The sequence below is a fragment of the Oncorhynchus kisutch genome, linkage group LG23 (assembly GCF_002021735.2).
Source record: "Oncorhynchus kisutch isolate 150728-3 linkage group LG23, Okis_V2, whole genome shotgun sequence".
Classification (NCBI taxonomy): Eukaryota; Metazoa; Chordata; class Actinopteri; order Salmoniformes; family Salmonidae; genus Oncorhynchus; species Oncorhynchus kisutch.
Window position 1 is genome coordinate 27,296,140 of NC_034196.2, and position 22,084 is coordinate 27,318,223.

The following is a 22,084-nucleotide window of genomic DNA, read 5'->3' on the forward strand; positions in this document are numbered from 1 at the left end:
CCTCGGTTGTCCTGTTGAAATATCAACAAACCCTAGCTTTCCTCCCTTGTTTCTTTCCCTCTCTTTCCCCTCTCCTCTTGTTCCCTCTTCCCCCTGTCCTCTCTTTCCCCTCTCCTCTTTTTCCCTCTTCCCCCTCTCATCTCTTTCCCCTCTCTATCCTTCCACCAGACAGAATGACATAGATCTGTGGGCGGCTAGCGATTGTGTGTGAATGCGTGTTTGTGTGGTGTGTGTCCAAGTCTAGTGAGGTCATAAAAACAGGCGCAGACAGCTGTCCCTGTGGTGTAGGATAGGATCAGAATAACTTTTATGAAACACAAATATCTGTATTAACTAAACACACAGATGTCAACTGGACCATTGAAGAACAGCCAAGCTTATGGCTCAGTCACTGTCTTGATGCAGAACAACTTTTCAAGTAACTTCTTCAACTTTGGGACTCCCACCCACCCATGATGTTCTGTAGATCCTTGTAGATGTCTTCTGACACCAGTGATATTTCACAGACTCCAGTTCAAACACCACTAGAGGAAAAGCTCTGGCTCAGAGTCATTTTCTGGTCAGTTGCAGATACTAATATATGTGAGAGTGAGAGAGAGATTGAAAACACTTAGAAAGCAGAAACAATCTAAAGCAGCTGGAGGAAGGAGCACAGAGACAGGTCAACTGACCACTTTTATGTTTAGGCCACTTGGCCTTTGACCCCAACAGACAGGGGTGCCTGATTGCAGAGTTTGCGTGTGTTTGCTGGAGAGAAAGAGAGAGTGAGAAAGTAAGAGAGAGAAGGTGACAGACTGGGGAGTATCTGTAACTAAGGTAAAACTTGCTTACAGTCAATACATTTGCTAGTGTATGATAAGATTGTGTATACTTTGTTCTGAGGTAATATTAGGACATGGCCTACTTCAATATTCTCCCTAGAGATAGAACACTAAACAGGCAGAGCTTCAAGTGGTTTGTTACCATGAGCAGAACTTTCCCAGCACTCTGTGAAGCACAGCAGACCAGACCATAAACGTGTTAGGCTATGACTGGATTTATGATGTCTATCTCACACACACACACACACACACACACACACACACACACACACACACACACACACACACACACACACACACACACACACACACACACACACACACACACACACACACACACACACACACTAATAAGAGTGAACCAGTGACCATAGACTTAAAGACCCTAGGGTGTGTCTGTGTGCGAGTGTGTGTACACATTACCATCCCCATTAGTTCACAAACACTTTGCTCCACTTCATCTGCACTACAAGGTACACCAAGATGTCTGAGTCACACAGTGATATGCAGTCTCAACAGCAGGTCCCTCAGCAGACTAACATTGACAGGAAATATGGAAACACAACGGCTACGGTAAACGTCGAAGACGAGGTGGTTAGTGGCGGGTGGTACATGGTGGTCTCTCAATCTCTCTCTTCTTCTCTCTCCCACTCACTGGGGGCAACTGCAGGTCAAACACCCATATACACTGAGGCTATGGAGGAATGCCTATATTGTACAGTTAGATCTACACATCAGGTTTTCATTAAGAAGAACCAAATCAAGTCATTCGTCCATCCACTCAGGGCAGGGGAACAAATGTATGGACGTTTCTAGATGTTCCCCTAACTAACTTTCAAAGTCTTCACTTTTGAAACCTGCCCTGAAAACCACTTTCAGTTGCTATCCTATTTATTGCAATGCAACTTCAGAAACATATGCAGAGTTTAATTCAAAAACACTATATCATCAGAAATGATTGCTTATTGGTACCTTCATGTGTGTGTGTAAAATATTACTGTTCTCTGATTTTATATTCCTAGATTTTAGATGTGAATGAAAATGTGTTTTTTTTGTGTGAAATGCTATACATCCATTGTTTCGCTGGAATGTTCATATCCTGTACATCTGACTGTGATATGTGGTTGTCCCACCTAGCTATCTCAAGATGAATGCACTAACTGTAAGTCGCTCTGGATAAGAGCGTCTGCTAAATGACTCAAATGTCAAAGGTTAATGTTTTACATACAGATCTCATATTACTATATTGAATTATCATATCGATGTCACAAATGTATCACTTGTATATTTCTTCATAAAAAAATGTAGTTATTTGTTACATTTGACTGTGTAAAACCTAGCAGTACGACTTATTTCTCTGAGAGTGAGGTGGATATACTGTAGCATTTAGCAAAAAGACATGATTATTTTTCTCCCTGAAATGAAACCATCAAGTGATAGATTTTAAACAAATACTGTACATGTCTGTCATTGAACAACCCCATGTCATGATTACATAGTGAAAAAATACACCAATCTCTTTCAGAATTTCTTAAAACAATAAAAGCACAATCTGAAAATGGATGTATAGCGTTTTGGAATGAAACTCTTCATGTTGCCTCTTTAAACACATAAAGCATGAACATATAACACAACAACATTCCCATGGCCTACTTCCACAGACCAACTGGAAAACAACTTAGTGTATGACTGAGTCAGGATGATGAAGAGTAAACACAAGATCAGAGGACACACACACACAGCCTTGTCGTCCGGTATTAATTGTTAAGAGTATAATATGACTCTTAACAATTGTAGTTGTGTCAGTGCTGTGTGACAAATGATTGTAGTGCTCAACATTTCCAACATTCCCAACACCACAGATAATATTTTTCATCTGACATAGATTAGTAAAAGATAGTCTCCCAGAAATTGCTTACAAGACTAAGAATAATCACAGTGGATGTTGCATTGAATTTCAAGTGCATGATTAGAGTATATAAAAAATCATTTCCCAGGGCTACTGTGTAACCTGCTCAACACTGGAGTTACATTATGATTAATATGAGGAACATAATATTTACATCCTCTAGCGTTAGTCACCCTCTTTGTTAGGCCTGGGAAACATTTCCAATCAGGGAAAGTAATACTTGAAACTGTCTTCTAAACACTATGAGGTAAATGTGAGCATTGAGCACTCTCACTTGCTAAATGAATCATTGTAAACCTTACAACAAGTTATGTTGTTATATTCTGTCATGAAAGAGTAGCACAACTAACACAAAACCAAAGAGAAGAAGAGAAACAAAATGATCCAACCTGTTGGCCATATTCTCCTCCTTCAGTGCAGCTCTGCTGTATGTCTTGATGGTTCTACCACTGGTCTCCACACACCCAACCGCTAACTAACTCTCACTGAGACCCCAGTCTGTAGCTCTTCCCCTAACCCCTCCCCCTGGACTCACAGCCTGCAGTGATTTGCCAGACAGATGACGAGGCCACACCCCTGAGAGGGTGCACATGGTGACCATAGCTCAGCCCAGAATCTGGGTTAAAACAACAAACGCTGCAGCCAGCTGCACAGGGCCACCCTCTGTGGTGTGTGTGTGTGTGTCTGTGTCTGTGTCTGTGTCTGTGTCTGTGTCTGTGTCTGTGTCTGTGTCTGTGTGTGTGTGTGTGTGCACTCTCTCATACACATGCACAGACTGCTAGCCAAGCTGCTGCCGCTAAAAAGCAATATACGGCCCTGAACAATCCCAGGTTACATCACCTTATGGCCTCCAGTAACATAACTCGGCCAGAGAAACAGACTGAATGACAGCCAGGACTGACTGACTGACTCAGAGGCAGACGGGCGGCCGGACTGAAGGGTGGATGGACTGACAAAGTTTTGTGTGTTGGTGATGGGAGCCCCCATTCAGCCAGCCTAATGTTCCAATGGGTGGACATTAAAGTGAAAGCTGCTCTGTTTTCTGTCACAGTGGAAGAAATTAGATCCATATGAGAACCCACACACACACGACCAAAGCCTTTCCTATTGGCCAGTTTAATAACCTTCCTATGGTTGGGGTTAGGTCAGCGGTTCTTCTGATCCACCTGAAGCTTCTGGAGATTTTTTATCCAACACATGAAAAAAATGATGGATAAGAGCTTCTTTCAGAGTGGAGCAGAGAAGGGTGTTAGAGAAACCATGCATTGATCCACTTGAGATAGCAGAGCCACAGAACAGTTCACAATGTCTGCTACTATAATCTGCTTTCATCTCCAGCCCAATATAGACCCCTCTTTTACCCAGCCTCTATAAATACTACAGACCTATATCTACTGTGTGTTAGAAAGGTGAAAGGTCTGTTTAAAAGGCCATGCAGCATGGTCTCAGTCTAAAGTAGCACACTGATGATGACCTGCTTTTATTGCTGCTCTCAGCCGAAAAGAGCTCATTCTAAAAGCCTCTTCCAACTTCCCCCTCTGCTCGTTTTATTTTAGCTTGCTGATGTTAAAATGTCCATCTCACACACACACACACACACACACACACACACACACACACACACACACACACACACACACACACACACACACACACACACACACACACACACACACACGTCGTTTGTCTTTCCTGACACAGACCAATCAATAGTATCACATAGATCTATGCAGACCAGGAGAGAAGGGATGAGCTCTTAGGAAAGATAAAGAAAAAAAGAGAAAACAGGTTGCTAGACAACAGGCTGACCAGATCAATGCAGTTTGCTGACTTTGCTCCCTGGAATAACTATATAGCAATATAGTGAGACAAAGAAAGGAAGCAGTCAATGTAGACCAGGATTTCCCAACCCTCTCCTTGGACCCCCGACACGCCAGATCTCCAGACGTGCTTCACATATGACTCCATGCAGTTTATACTCGTCCACATGTGTTTTAGATCAGTGTAGTGCCTGTGTGTGTGTATATGTGCGAGTATGTGTGTGTATGTGCGTGTGTGTGTATGTATGTGCATGTCCAGCCAGCGTGATGAGGTTATCCAGAGTCCCCCCCCCCCATAAAATCCCAGTGGAAACTGATGGACAGACACACGGAAAGAATCTGGAAAGATGGGCAGATGGAAAGAAGATGGAAAGATAGGCAGATGGAAAGAAGATGGAAAGACTCTGATATGGAGTTTATGGAAGGGGCCACAACACTGAGGTCTGGACTGAGTGTTGATATCTCCAATAGAAGCAGCCTATACAGGATAGTATACAGTACTGTCTGTTAGCAGTTGAGCACTATTGGGGCCCAAAGTAGCCAAATATACTGTACAATGATGAATGGATCCACTGGCATCCTCTACATGCAACCAGACCTTGACGATTACACACACACACATGCACACACACACATCATACTCTTGGGAGAGAGCAAATGGCCATCTGGCCATTCCAAGGCCACGCCTGCATGTCTGAGTCCACACACAGATGGAGGAGTAATATGGTAAAGATGTACAAGCATACACACACACACACACACGTTAAAGATGCTCTGGGGCAGGGTTTCCGTTATGAAAATGTGGCGCCGGACATTTGACCAGCAGCTTTTTAATCTACCGGACATTTGAGAAATTTGGGGACCCATATGCATTTAGTGTATAACCTTATAAGGGTGTCCATTCACATTGCTCGGAATGACATAAATCACATTTAGATGATGACAATTCATCTTAACAGAACATGCAAGTCGAGGATGCAATGACGTGTGTCCTTACTGCGCACTAACTGTCCATATGTACTTTTCCTCAGCCAACAAGATGAGTAACAAAAAGCAATATCTCTATCCCATGCATAGGCAGCTTGTCAGTTTCAAGTTTGGGGAAGCTCATTTTCACCAGAAAAATTCACCTTTATAATAAAGCATTCCATGCATCATCACATTTTCAGACTTATGTAAGATGGCCTACTATTCCTAATGTGATGAGTAGATTGGATAGTCATATTTAGGCTAATAATGTAACTCAATCCCTATTCGCCAAAAAGACTGTTCAATGCATGGATAGAGGCCTAGACTATGGGCTATATCAGATAGGTTTCTTCTTTCTTTGGTTGGAAAAACACATTTCATGCATTTCTACTACACTTTATATGACTGGAGACAGCAGAATCTTTTTTAACATGAAAAATTACAGGGTAGCCTACTCTGCTGATACTGACAAAAATATCAATAAAAACTACTTTGTCCATATAATAGGCCTATGAGAAGGGGAGACACCAATATAATGTGACGTCCATCTAAACTGGGAGAGGAAATTACTGTCCAAAAACAAACTTTTAAGTGGCACTGACCCAATAATAATAAAGAGTGAATATGTGCAGTGCGCACTCACCGGAGATATGGCCAATGCTCTCCGCTGGCGCCAATAAGATAGGCTATATGCCTACTATTGTTTGCTCAATTAAGCTGAGAATGTTGATAACTAAAAGACAGATTAGAGTCTTTTCATTGTCAAAGCCATTTGCTAGTGCAACACTGATAGAAAAAGGCCTAGAACAGTAAATATCTGGAACGGTCTTTCAGTCATGAAGAAGGGACAGCGAGAGGAGCTTATGTAGAAGTTAGATAACTGAATGTTATCCTACAGAGCACGTCTGCAATAAAGCTTAGGATTACCTGAATGATTCCTTCACTAGTAGACATTCCAGCATTACATAACGACAGCCTCGAAAAGCCATCGGAAGGACAAAACAAACTTCCCCTGAAAAATAAACCATCCATCTATCCATCTGTCCAGCCATTCAGCACCTCTTAGGTTCCTTCTCTTCAGGACACCTAATAGGCCTCTCATTCCTGTTGGAATTTAAAACTGCTGGACTCTCACAATGCAAACTAAACAGGCAAAAGCAATACTTCAACTTCAGCAGTCGGCAACTCCATTAGCACCTAAGATAGTTAGGTGTCCTGGGCTGAGTGTAGTGACTGTCTAGCATTGTTAGGAGCAGAAACAGTGTCATGGGTGTATCTGTTAATGTACTAAGGTCTGAGGAGTCGTAAACACAGTCTCTGTACTGCTTCAGACCGTGGGAAACAGAGGAAAGAGAGGAGGAAAGAGGGAGAGAAAACGATGGGGAGCTCAACTCGCCCAGGTGTTTTCTCAGCTGACAGGCAGTGGTGGGATCCACCCGTCACAGAGGTCTCAACACCTTTCCTTTTGAGTTCCTGCCCACCTTTCCTCCATCGTGTGTATATGTGTTTGAATTGTATGAGGGTAAGGGTGCCAGGCCTCAATACTCAAACCTAGTACAGGAAAGAGACTTGGAGGGTGGTCCGGGTGTGTCTTCTTATATTGACAGTAACACCACCAGCCTGTCGAGCCCAGCACCTTGGAGGTTAAGAGTCTGTTGGAAAACAAAGACCATCTTGTCATGAATCTCGCCGAAGATGGTGCCTCTTCCTGTTCGGGCGGCGCTCGGCGCTCGTCGTCGCCGGCCTATTAGCTGCCATCGATTCCCTTTCCGTTTGTTTCTGTTTATTGGGTTTAATTGGGTACACCTGTTTTGAGTTAGTATTTGTTTGTAGGCTATTTAAGGGCACTAGGCCCGCTGGGTATTTGTGCGGGCTTGTTCTCTGTTATTTGGTTTTGGTGTATTAGTGTGATCTATATTTTTCCGGGCAGTTTTAGTCCTGTGTATTTTGGACTGGTTGTTTCATGCACCCTTGTGTTTTGCATGTCCGTGTCTCCACTGTCTTTGGAATAAAATATCCACGTACGGAATTACCTGCTCTCTGCGCTTGACTCCTCCACTCACAATTCATAGAAGTCGTATCTGACATATCGGAGTCTGGCATTGTCAAAGTGTGTGGCCAACCAGCAAGTTTCAAGTTTTAATGTCACCTGCATTAGTACAGTGAAATGTTTTTCCTGCAAGCTCTAACCCCAACAATGCAGTAATCAACAATGTAGTATTGAAAATAACAAGGTAGAACAAAAACACACAAGATCTAGAAATAAGAGCATGATAAAGTACACTATATACAGGGTCAGTTCCAGTACCATATTTACAATGTGCAGGGATACTGTCCCGATGGAGGGGGAGCGGAGCGCTGTAAACACGGGCTTACTTACACTACGTCGCCACCTCGATAACCAAAATTGTTATTGTTTGTGGACTTTAGCTCTGCGTTCAATACCATCATCCCAGAACTGATACATGATAAACTCTCCCAGCTGAACATGTCCAGCTCCATCTGTCAGTGGATCACTGACTTCCTGACCTACAGGACAACACGTGAAGCTTTGAAAACACCTTTCGGACTCTTTATCCCTCAGCACCGGAGCGCTGCAAGGATGCATGCTCTCACCTCTACTCACTCACTCTACACCAATGACTGCACCTCCAATATCGCACCTGTCAAACTACTCAAGTTTACAGAAGACACCACTCTGGTCGGTCTCATCACTGACGGCGATGAGTCAATGTACCGTGGAGAGATCGACCGGCTGGTGGCCTGGTGCAGTCGCAATAACCTGAAACTCAACACAGATAAAACCATGGAGATGGTGGTTGACTTCAGAAGACTCCTCCCACCATCTCTCCCCCTGGAGATTAATGGCTCAACTGTTAGCACGGCTGAATCCTTCAAATCCTCCCACAATTTCAAGTTGGAAGACAACATCACAGAGGTCACCAAGAAGGCACACCAGCGGATGGACTACTTGTGGCAGGTGAAAAAACTCAACATCTCCCAGTCAATCCTGATCTGGTTTTACGCATCAATCGTTGAGTCCATCCTCACCTCCTCTATCATAGTCTGGTTTGGGTCTGAGTCTGCCTTCTGCAAGGGTAAAGTGCAATGGTCTGCAGAAAGGTCATCAGCTGCCACCTTCCTTCCGTCGAGGTCCTGCACAACTCCAGGGCAAGGAAGCGTGCAGGAAAGATCCTCCCCTCCCACCCGGTCCCCACCTCCAGAAATTCACTCGTGACCAAAACCTCCCGCTACCTGAAAAGTTTCTTCCCCCGGGCTGTGGTCCTCACCAACCAGCCATCTGGCCCATGGAGACTAAAGGACTATGCTGTGGTCCTCACCAACCAGCCATCTGGCCCATGGAGACTAAAGGACTATGCTGTGGTCCACACCAACCAGCCACCTGGCCCATGGAGACTAAAGGACTATGCTGTGGTCCTCACCAACCAGCCATCTGGCCCACGGAGACTAAAGGACTATGCTGGTCCTCACCAACCAGCCATCTGGCCCACAGAGACTAAAGGACTATGCTGTGGTCCTCACCAACCAGCCATCTGGCCCACAGAGACTAAAGGACTATGCTGTGGTCCTCACCAACCAGCCATCTGGCCCACAGAGACTAAAGGACTATGCTGTGGTCCTCACCAACCAGCCATCTGGCCCACAGAGACTAAAGGACTATGCTGTGACCCTCACCAACCACAGAGACTAAAGGACTATGCTGTGGTCCTCACCAACCAGCCATCTGGCCCACAGAGACTAAAGGACTATGCACTCTATGCTGCACACCGCATCAATCCATCTCTGAACTGTACACAAAATAACTGCACTCAACTTGCATTGCACTCTGTTCATCTCTCTGCATTTAGATATTCATACTGATACTGTAAATGTGTACATCCACTGTATATCAACCGTATACCCACTGCATATCAACTGTATACCCACTGCATATCAACCGTATACCCACTGCATATCAACCGTATACCCACTGGATATCAACCATATACCCACTGGATATCAACCGTATACCCACTGGATATCAACCGTATACCCACTGTATATTGCTCATTCTCTTATAGCTCTATGCTCACTCTACCTAGTTGTATATAATGTATGTAAACTTTGTTTAAACTCAGTAATCTGTATTCTGTCTCTACATGTTGCCTATAACTAGCAGCAACATATCACCAAGTAAATGTAATACCCTTGCTAAAACCAAGTATAGAGTTTATTTGTTATAATGAATTGGTATTAGATTCGATTATAAGGTGATCGAATTGCTCCTAATTTGTAATGTCGTTAATGTATTTATTTTGAAGAAATATTTATTTAATGTGCAAGTGAATAGGTTGGTTTACTTTTAAGTTTAAGTTTTGACCAATAAGGTAGCTTTGTTAAGCTGTGGCCAATGGGAGAGTTGACCTGGATAACAGGAGGCCTGGGAAAAGAGAATTTGAAAGAGAGATGGAGAGACATTATCAGTGTTGGTGAAGAAAAATTATAAAAGAAGATGATACAAATAAAACAAAACCCATATCTACCGAGTTTTGAAGGGAAATACTGATTTTATAAGAGTTATTATTTTTGCTAAGAAAGACGTAGTAGAGACTGAAGTTACCGTCACATCGTGGGGGTATTTGACAGCTCGAGGTTAGCCTAGCATTGTGCGAGACCTGGAGAGAATTGCTTGTGGAAGATTAACGAGTTCAAGTATCCATGGTTATATCTGTTGCTGCTAAGGAGTACTGTCTGCATTGATAGCTGTGCTTGCTATGGATCTTATGTGGAGACCTGCACGGCGCTGAGGAAATATCTATAAGTAGTGAGTATCCCCAACGGTGGGGTGCTTCGGGACTTTATGTGTGATAGCTCCAATGCCCACCAAAGGGTTTAAGCAAGTTTCCAAGTCATTTGAATATGGGTGGCGAAAAATCATTGGGGTTTATCATTTTCATTTCTTTTGATTTGGTACATTGAAAATGTGATAATATACATCTTGAACCTTATGTCTGCTGCATTGGTGGAGTCATTTACTGTTTAATTGAATGCATGGGAAAGCATATCCTTACAAAATAAAAAAATCCATAATCATTCTATCGGAAGTGAATCCCCTAGTTGTCATCACCCTAGCGAGTTTACAATAGATTCTTATTGGAGATGTCCTTCTCACCTAATATCCCATGCTGTTCAGATATTCAAAGTAAGGTAATATCGTGAGAGTCAAATTCAAGCCTGGTGAGAGTGTTACATAAAATTCTGAGTATGTGTAAATACTTGGTGAAGGTGATACTGATTCTCATTGGAGAGGATTATAGAAAACACACACACACACACACACACACACACACACACACACACACACACACACACACACACACACACACACACACACACACACACACACACACACACACACACACACACACACACACACACACACACACACACACACACACACACACACACACTAAAGAGGTGGAGAAAAGCAACCAAACAAACCCAGATAACATCCTCCGCAGTATACAGCAGCTCTCACAAAGACCAGTAGAGATCAGGAACCTATTCAACACCCAGACACTGACCATCAAAACACTGCTTTTTGGTAAGGTCTTAAAACCCCATTTCCCACTGACCAATAGGCTCTGTCGGCCTTAACACTGTTCCCATTATACTTAACCATTTCCAGCCCCACCTTAGCCCTTCACATGACCGCAGAATGGGGAAAGGCAAGTCCAAACCCTCTGTGAAGGCCTGTTTTCCCTACAGGGAGTCAGGGTAGATTAATATTGTTCTGGAGGGGTTGTGTCCTGACCAGGGGGTGACAGCAGTTTAATCCAAACAAACTGGCCTGAGGGTAACCAACTCTCCCACTGAGCTCGCCAGTACAGAACACTATGGACTTCCTGCTAGCTGGAAATCTGGCTGGATGCTTTACACCAAAGGCCCTCAGGTCGGACCTGGGACTGTGTACTCCCAGGAAAACCTTATACTCTGTTCCAATCAACAGTAAGCACTCCCTGGTCCGCAGAGGTATGGGGGAGTACACTGGCTAAGAATCTCAGCTTTCCTAGAGTAATTAGAGTATCAAGTGATATCACCTCTGATCCCAGCAACCCTTCCCGCTCACAGCTAAACACATTAAAGGGAGGGGGGGGGGGGGGGGGTAAAGATGTAGAAAGATGAGGAGGGAGGTAGAAAGAAAAGTGGAACTGAGGAGAGAAAGAGAAGCTGAGAAAGTAAAAGATGTAGACGTGTGTAGGTATTGTCTGGCTGGTTTCGGGGGTAACTTAGATGTGACAGGGTTTTCACCTGGAGACAAAGAACAGTGTTACAGTCACACCCTCGGGCAAATACTTCTACTGCTCTCATTCTAGTGTCTGACACACGCACACCCACCTGTCCCATCCATGTTACACTACACCAACGCATCACTACTCTGGACGGTTCTGACTTAGGTATTTATAGTTGTCCACATATTCTAGGTGTCTGGCTAGACTGTAACTCTCCTTCCAGACTCACATTAAGCATCTCCAATTCAAAATTAGATCAAGAATCGGCTTCCTATTTCACATACAAAGCATCCTTCACTCATGCTGCCAAACATACCCTCGTAAAACTGACTATCCTACCGATCCTCGACTTCGGCAATATGTCATTTACAAAATAGCCTCCAACACTACTCAACAAATTGGATGCAGTCTATCACAGTGCCATCCGTTTTCTCACCAAAGCCCCATATACTACCCACCACTGCGACCTGTATGCTCTCGTTGGCTGATCCTCACTTCATACTTGTTGCCAAACCCACTGGCTCCAGGTCATCTACAAGTCTCTGCTAGGTAAAGCCCCGCCTTATCTCAGCTCACTGGTCACCATAGCAACACACACCCATAGCACTCGCTATCTCACTGGTCACCCCCAAAGCCAATTCCTCTTTTGGCCGCCTTTCATTACAGTTCTCTGCTGCCAATGACTGGAACGAACTGCAAAAATCACTGAAGCTGGAGACTCATATCTCCAGCTTCAGAGCAGCTCACAGATCACTGCACCTGTACATAGCCCATCTGTAAATAGCTCATCCAACTACCTCATCCCCATACTGTATTTATTTATTTATATTGCTCCTTTGCATCCCAGTATCTCTACTTGCACATTCATCTTCTGCACATCACTCCAGTGTTTAATTGGTATATTGTAATTACTTCGCCGCCATGGCCTATTTATTGCCTTACCTCCCTTATCCTACCTCATTTGCACACACTGTATATAGACTTTTTCTACTGTATTATTGACTGTATGTTTGTTTATTCCATGTGTAACTCTGTGTTGTTGTGTGTTAACTGCTTTGCTTTATCTTGGCCAGGTCGCAGTTGTAAATGAGAACTTGTTCTCAACTAGCCTACCTGGTAAAATAAAGGTGAAATATATATATATATATATTTTTTAAACTCCTCTCCATTGTGACCTCTAATACTGCACATGAGGATCAACTTCTACCTACTCCTCTAATACTACACATGAGGATCAACTTCCACCTACTCCTCTAATACTACACATGAGGATCAACTTCCACCTACTCCTCTAATACTACACATGAGGATCAACTTCCACCTACTCCTCTAATACTACACATGAGGATCAACTTCCACCTACTCCTCTAATACTACACATGAGGATCAACTTCTACCTACTCCTCTAATACTACACATGAGGATCAACTTCCACCTACTCCTCTAATACTACACATGAGGATCAACTTCTACCTACTCCTCTGTTTTTTGTCTTTCTCCCCAATTTCATCATATCCAATTAAGATCTTGTCTCATTGATGCAACTCCTCAACGGCACAGGAGACACGAAGGTTGAGTCATGCGTCCTCCGAAACACGACTTGCCAAACTGAGCTTCTTAACACCCGGAAGCCAGAAACACCAATGTCGGAGGAAACACCATTCAACACACACACACACACACACACACACACACACACACACACACACACACACACACACACACACACACACACACACACACACACACACACACACACACACACACACACACACACACACACACACACACACACACCAAATACATAAAAACAGTTTCTGTGGTGCTCCTGGGGTGAACCACTGAAGAACCCACATCGATGTCATCGCAAAAAAATCACCCAGATAATAACTACGACTAAAAAGATAACATTCCTCCCCTATAGAAACCTACAGGCTGTATCTCCGATCCTGTACGCAGAGAGATAGGGAGTCAGCACCAAAACAGGCTCCAGATAACAGGAAGTGAACCCCTGACACCCTCTGAAACCTCCCGATCCTCTTCTCTCCTCTGTCCTCTCTGCCCAGGCCAGTGACAGTCAACGGTGATTATTGTGCTTATTGTTTCAGAGGTTTTCCCCTTTTTAGACGACCTACCCAGGTGGTCCAGCCATGCAGGCTAGAGCAGTATCACTTACACCATGGTTTTTCCTCCATATTGGAAAAACATTGCCCCCCCCAATCCTGCCAGTTCCACTTAATAAATAGACTGGACTGATCCTTCATGTCAGGAGGAGGGGGGGGGGGGGACAATGAAAACAGCCCATGAACTTATATACTCCCCAACGGCTGGAGTACATTAGGCTACAATATGTTTTGGCCAGTGATGTAGTGGTAAAAAAATAGGTGGGTAAACCCTGATCGCCATTCATAGTGAATAAAGTAAAGTTTCCTATCCTTTCAATGAATTTTTTGGCATAGGTGTGTAAATGCTTGAGCAAAATAAAAAAGGGGTGTAAACTGTTTACCATGCACTACACTAGTTTTGGCCTGGGTACTGGGGTTATGAACCCCTAGCATATGTAACGCTTACATGGTGAGTAACCTTACCTGAGACCTGAAGACCCCCAAACTAATGCCTCCTCAGGTTTAGCTCAGAGGCTAACACAGTCTTGTGGCACTCAGACAACTTGGTTTCAAAACCCAGTGTGGACAATAGGACCTTGGGGACAAGACTGTCATTGCACCAGGTCAAGACAGGTGCCAGGAACCCAATACAATACCAACATAGACAGGAAACTATGAATCTCTTTGTTTGAGAGGACAAGGTTAGCTACAGTGTCAGGTATTATTATGCAACAGGTATTATTATTTCTCCTAATCTGATTTGTTCTAAATAACATGGAAAAGCAGCATGTGGCAGGTTATGCAAGTTAAGTTGTAGAATGAATGTCACACATTTTCCGAAGAGGAATCTCTCCTACTATTTCCTGAGTACTTTATATTTTGCACTTTGGGTTTCATCCCGCTTTTATATATATAGTGCTAGAATAAACTCAATAGTTCTAAACCTGTGACTGCCTCTTTCCTACTCCTCTCTACACACAATGACCGACCCTAGAGAACAGGAAGCAGCAGCACATCCCGACCTTTCTGCTATAGGAGTGAAGCTCCACCACGACTCGTGCCTGGAGCACCTCGGGTTAACCAAGGATGAGGTGCTCAGGACCGTACGCCAGCTGCAGGCTACACCATCACCTTCCCAGCTCCCCGCGGTCGTTCCAGCCACCCCACTACCATCTACATCTCCTGGTCAGATCAGAAACATTCACCTGTCCCTTCTGGAGCGGTTAGATGGGACCCCAGCTCACTGTAGGGGGTTTCTCCTGCAGTGTGACCTCCACCTTGCCCGTCATGCCGGGACGGCCTCCGAGAGGGACAAGGTGGCCTTGGTGATCTCGGTGCTGGCAGGCTGGGCTCTGGAGTGGGCGCACGCCTTCTGGGAGCGGGAAGGTCCAGAAGTGCAGTCCTATGAGCGCTTCACCCAACTCTTCCGTGCCGTTTTCGACTACCCTACAGAGGGCCGAGTGGGAGGATGGCATCTTCTCCGTCTACACCAGGGGTCCAGGACAGCGTCTGAGTACGCTCTGGATTTTCAGACGGTGGCTGTATCCACAGGCTGGAACAACCAGGCCCTGTTGATGGTTTTCCGGAGTGGACTACAGGCGGACGTCCAGAACTCACGCTGGACCAGCTCATCGCCATGGCTATCTGCTTGGATAATTTCCTGCGTGCCTGTCGTCGCCCATCCCGGGGGTTCGGGTCTCTCCCAGAAACCTCCAGTGAGACTGAGCCCATGGAGGTGGGCACGATGCACCTTCCTCAAGAGGAAGGTCAACACCGCAGGTCAACAGGGTCTCTGCTCCTATTGCGGGGACACCTGTCCCAGTAGGAGAATCAGGCGAGGTAGCGATCTTAATCTACTTGGCTGGAAAATGTTTGTATGTTTTTGTAAGCGGGGCGCTGTCCTCAGATAATTGCATGGTATGCTTTCGCCGTAAAGCCTTTTTGAAATCTGACAGAGCAGCTGGATTAACAAGAAGTTAATCTTTAAGCCGATGTATAACACTTGTATATTTTATGAGTGTTTATTATGAGTATTTCTGTATTTTGAATTTGGCGCTCTGCAATTTCACCAGATGTCGGCCAGGTGGGACGCTAGCGTCCCATATGGATTTTATTTAGATTTTTCTTCTGTTCACTCACTTTGCCTTCAGTTAATTGATAAATATAATCTATTAACATGTCTATTTTTGAAAGCATTCTTACTTTACAGCATTTTTTCACACCTGCCTAAAACCTTTGCACAGTACTATATATATATATATACATATATATATATATATATATATATAGTGCTTTAAGAAACTCAGTAGTTCTAAACCTGCAACTACCTCCTGCATACTCCTCTTTACACTTGTAACAATGAAGTTCTCCATGAGGTCAATAAATCTATTTTGGAATCGGAATCAGATTCAGAATTCTTTCACATCTACTGTTCTGCACTGTATGCTGAATGTGCTAACCTTTTGTGTGGATTCTTGAAGAAGAGTCCGAGACAAACGGTCCCCTCAGGCCTGGTTACACAAGTCTTCTCTTCAGGATCTGTAGAAGGAACAGAGATGATGCATTGTAGAGAATAACACACAAACACATACATGCACACACACACACACACACACCAAGTGAACAACCTGCTTAAATCATAAAACCACAGCATCTCCAGAGAGACCACTGGTTAACCAGTCAGGCAGGAGCTCTGTCAGTTTTGGCTCCCAGACAAAATGTTATGGTATTTTCCACCCAACCTGAGGAGTCTGAGCAGAAGGTTTAAGAGGGAGCCATGTCACCTGGAGAGATAGGGAAACTGTTCAACAGAGCGTACTGTCTAATAAAATCTACATCTGCACTTTGCATCATGTATCCAAGATGGTGTAGCAGTCAGATGTCTGTTTTTGTTTTGTCCCGTCCAGTCCCCTGTATATACATCATATTTCTTCGTATATATTTTTAATCTCAATTTCCATCTACAGACTGAACATACTCTCCTGCAACCCGCCTCACCCAAAGTGGTACGGATCTGCTCTTTTTTATACTTTAGAACCGGAACCTTCACTAGAAGCTAGCCAGCTTACTAGCCACTGCTAGCGGTCATCACCGTTAACTCGGACATCAGCCAGCCTCAGCCCTGTCAATTCTTGCCAGTATGCGCAGCGCGATATCATACCAGAGCATATCGGTCTGCTTTTCCTCAACCACATCTCCGGATTCCTACCGCAAGCTCTGAACCTTTACACCGGGTCATCGGAGCTAGCTAGATGCTATCTGAGTGGCTACTCCTGGCTAACGTCTCCGTCCCGAAGCAAGCACCATTTAGCCTGGAGCTAGCCTCGAGCTAGGCCCATCTCCCGGCTAGCCAATTCTTGGGCTACAATACCTTGTTTGTGATTGGCTTGGACCCTTTACTGCCGACACGAAGACCCGCCAATCCATCACGACTGGTCTGCCGAAATAACCGTCTGAGGTGGTTTCAACAGGCTCTTCTGTTGAGATGTCCCCGGAGGCCCATCTGCTAGCCCCGGCCCGCTAGCTATCTGAATCGCCATGTCTCCAGCTCGCCTAGCGCAGTCAATATGCCTTGTCTATTGCTGTTTTGGTTAGTGACTGTAGAGCCTCCAGCCCTGCCCAATATGCCTTAAATAGCCCTTTTGTTCGACCGCCCACACATGCGGTGACCTCACCTGGCTTAACTGGTGCCTCTAGAGACAAAATCTCTCTCATTGTCACTCAATGCCTAGGTTTACTTCCACTGTACTCACATCCTTCCATACGCTTGTCTGTATATTATGCCTTGAATCTATTCTTCCGCGCCCAGAAATCTGCTCCTCTGTTCAAACGCACTAGACGACCAGTTCTTATAGCCTTTAGCCGTACCCTTACCCTACTCCTACTCTTACTCTGTTACTCTGGTGATGTAGAGGTTAACCCAGGCCCTGCAGCCCCCTGCACCACTCCCATCCCCCAGGCGCTCCCATTTGTTGACTTCTGTAACCGTAACCGTAGGACAACCACCAACCCGGATGTCCTAGCCATGCCTGAATCCTGGCTTAGGAAGGCCACCAAAAATCCTAAAATGTCCATCCCTACCTATAACATTTTCTGACAAGATAGAACTGCCAAAGGAGGCAGAGTTGCAATCTACTGCAGAGATAGCCTGCAGAGGTCTGTAATACTATCCAGGTCTGTTCCCAAACAATTCGAGCTTCTACTTTTAAAAATCCACCTTCCCAGAAACAATCTCTCACCATTGTCGCTTGTTATAGACCCCATTCAGCCCCCAGCTGTGCCTTGGACACCATATGTGAATTGATTGCCCCCCATCTATCTCCAGAGTTTGTACTGTTAGGTTACCTAAACCGGGACATGCTTAACACCCCGGCCATCCTACAATCTAAGCTTGATGCCCTCAATCTCACACAAATTATCAAGGAACTGACCAGGTACAACCCCAAATCCATAACCATGGGCACCCTCTTAGATATCATCCTGACTAACCTGCCCTTCAAATACACCTCTGTTGTCTTCAACCAGGATCACATGGTTAGCAGATGTTAATGCGAGTGTAGCGAAATGCTTGTGCTTCTAGTTCCGACAATGCAGTAATAACCAACAAGTAATCTAGCTAACAATTCCAAAACTACTACCTTAGACACAAGTGTAAGGGGATAAAGAATATGTACATAAAGATATATGAATGAGTGATGGTACAGAGCGGCATAGGCAAGATACAGTAGATGGTATTGAGTGTATACATTATATACATATGAGATGAGTATGTAAACAAAGTGGCATAGTTAAAGTGGCTAGTGATACATGTATTACATAAAGATGCAGTAGATGATATAGAGTACAGTATATACATATACATATGAGATGAATAATGTAGGGTATGTAAACATTATATTAGGTAGCATTGTTTAAAGTGGCTAGTGATATATTTTACATCATTTCCCATCAATTCCCATTATTAAAGTGGCTGGAGTTGAGTCAGTGTGTTGGCAGCAGCCACTCAATGTTAGTGGTGGCTGTTTAACAGTCTGATGGCCTTGAGATAGAAGCTGTTTTTGAGTCTCTCGGTCCCAGCTTTGATGCACCTGTACTGACCTCGCCTTCTGGATGATAGCGGGGTGAACAGGCAGTTGCTCGGGTGGTTGTTGTCCTTGATGATCTTTATGGCCTTCCTGTGACATCGGGTGGTGTAGGTGTCCTGGAGGGCAGGTAGTTTGCCCCCGGTGTTGCGTTGTGCAGACCTCACTACCCTCTGGAGAGCCTTACGGTTGTGGGCGGAGCAGTTGCCGTACCAGGCCCGGGTATCCTGGTTTGATATTGACCTCATCCCGTCAGTAGAGGATGCCTGGTTGCTCTATTAAAGTGCTTCCTTCACCATCTTAAATAAGCATGTCCCATTCAAAAAATGTAGAACTAAGAACAGATATAGCCCTTGGTTCACCCCAGACTTGACTGCCCTAGACCAGCACAAAAACATCCTGTGGCGTTCTGCATTAGCATCGAACAAATATCCCCCGCGATATGCAACTTTTCAGGGAAGTCAGGAACCAATATACTCAGTCAGTTAGGAAAGCTAAGGTTAGCTTTTTCAAACAGATATTTGCATCCTGTAGCACTAATTCCAAAATGTTTTGGGACACTAAAGTCCATGGAGAATAAGAGCACCTCCTCCCAGCTGCCCACCTCACTGAGACTAGGAAACACTGTCACCACCGATAAATCTACAATAATCTCTAATTTCAATAAGCATTTTTCTACGGCTGGCCATGATTTCCACCTGGCTACCCCTACCCCGGTCAACAGCTCAGAACCCCCTGCAGCAACTTGCCAAAGTCAAGAGTTTGGAGGGTACTATGGTGTTAAATGCTGAGCTGTAGTCGATGAACAGCATTCTCACATAGGTATTCCTCTTGTCCAGATGGTTTAGAGCAGTGTGGTTGCAATTGCGTCGTCTGTGGACCTATTGGGGCGGTAAGCAAATTGGAGTGGATCTAGGGTGTCAGGTAGGGTGGAGGTGATATGGTCCTTGACTAGTCTCTCAAAGCACTTCATGATGACGGAAGTGAGTGCTACGGGGCGGTAGTTGTTTAGCTCAGTTACCGTAGCTTTCTTGGGAACAGGAACAATGGTGGCCCTCTTGAAGCATGTGGGAACAGCAGACTGGGATAAGGATTGATTGAATATGTCCGTAAATACACCAGCCAGCTGGTCTGCGCATGCTCCGAGGACTCAGCTGGGGATGCCGTCTTGGGCCTGCAGCCCTGCGAGGGTTAACATGTTTAAATGTTTTACTCACATCGGTTGCAGTGAAGGAGAGTCCGCAGGTTTTGGTAGCGGGCCGTGTCAGTGGCACTGTATTGTCCTCAAAGCGAGCAAAGAAGTTGTTTAGTCTGTCTGGGAGCAAGACATCCTGGTCCGCGACGGGGCTGGTTTTCTTTTTGTAATCTGTGATTGACTGTAGACCCTGCCACATACCTCTTGTGTCTGAGCCGTTGAATTGCGACTCTACTTGTCTCTATACTGACGCTTAGCTTGTTTGATTGCCTTGCGGAGGGAATAGCTACACTGTTTGTATTCGGTCATGTTTCCGGTCACCTTGCCCTGATTAAAAGCAGTGGTTCGCGCTTTCAGTTTCGTGCGAATGCTGCCATCAATCCACGGTTTCTGGTTTGGGAATGTTTTAATAGTTGCTGTGGATACGACATCGCCGATGCACTTGCTAATAAACTCACTCACCGAATCAGCGTATTTGTTAATGTTGCTGTTTGACGCAATGCGGAACATATCCCAGTCCACATGATCGAAGCAATCTTGAAGTGTGGAATCAGACTGGTCGGACCAGCGTTGAACAGACCTGAGCGCGGGAGCTTCCTGTTTTATTTTCTGTCTCTGGAAGCAACAAAATGGAGTTGTGGTCAGCTTTTCTGAAAGGAGGGCAGGTGAGGGCCTTTTTTGCATCAAGGAAATTAGAATAACAATGATCCAGGGTTTACCAGGCCTGGTTGCACAATCGATATGCTGATAGAATTTAGGGAGTCTTGTTTTCAGATTAGCCTTGTTAAAATCACCAGCTACAATGAATGCAGCCTCAGGATATGTGGTTTCCAGTTTACATGCGTGAAGAAACCAGCTGGCTGTACCGACTCCGATAGAGTGTCTCGAGTGAGCCATGTTTCCGTGAAGCAAAGAACGTTACAGTCTCTTGTGTCTCTCTGGAATGCTACCCTTGCTCGGATTTCATCAACCTTGTTGTCAAGAGACTGGACATTGGCGAGTAGTATGCTCGGGAGCGGTGTGCGATGTGCCCTTCTCCGGAGCCTGACCAGAAGACCGCTTCGTCTGCCCCTTTTACGGCGTCGTTGTTTTGGTTCGCTGGCTAGGATCCGATCCATTATCCTGGGTGGTGGGCAAAACAGAGGATCCGCTTCGGGAAAGTTGTATTCCTGATCGTAATGATGATGAGTTGACGTTGCTCTTATATCCAATAGTTCCTCCCGACTGTATGTAATAAAACCTAAGATTACCTGGGGTACCAATGTAAGAAATAACACATAAAAAAACAAAATACTGCATAGTTTCCTAGGAACGCAAAGCGGGGCGGCCATCTCTGTCAGTGCTGGAAGTGCTATTGTGTTATTGACTGTACGTCTGTTTTTGTGTAACTCTGTGTTGTTGTTTTTGTCGCTTTGCTTTGCTTTATCTTGGCAATGTCACAGTTGTAAATGAGAACCTCTTCTCAACTGGCCTACCTGGTTAAATCAAGGTGAATTAAAAATAACAATTCCCTTATTTACCCTAATCAGCAGCAAGATTGTGTAATATAGGTTTATGCTAGAAATATTAGCGTAGGGTTATGCACGGGAAGTTTGTAGACTGTGTGTGTTCTCAGCGTTAGCTCTACTGTTCTGGGGAGAAGGACTAGATTAGAAGGAGGAATCCTTGGGGGTTGCTTCAAGGGTTGCTCTGCACTTTTAGGTTGTTCACACACCCTAGTTCCAGATGCACAGAGTAAAAAATCATAAAGAAATCCAGGGAGATGTATATCTTCACTAACACAGTGTTTCTGTTTTCTTTTTCAGGTTGGTGGCGAAACAAGGGGATGAATAGCTAGCTGCATTAATAGCTTCCTCCAATCTCTAAGGACTGGTTCAACAACCTCTGCCTA

The 22,084-nt window shown here is 44.7% G+C and overlaps 1 protein-coding gene across 4 annotated transcripts in view; it reads right to left on the reverse strand.

Annotated features, from left to right (window-relative positions):
• Positions 1–22,084, reverse strand: part of lhfpl2a (LHFPL tetraspan subfamily member 2a) — a 65,550-nt gene that overhangs the window by 19,194 nt on the left and 24,272 nt on the right. For 2 of the 4 annotated variants that reach the window (XM_031803094.1, XM_020458553.2), the window contains exon 2: positions 16,377–16,455. The exons of 1 other annotated variant lie outside the window; for it this stretch is intronic. The gene's annotated coding sequence lies outside the window, so the exon portion shown is untranslated. Of the gene's footprint in view, positions 1–3,119; positions 3,207–16,376; positions 16,456–22,084 lie in introns of those variants that run through there. One more of the 4 variants, XM_020458555.2, reaches the window with a different exon arrangement.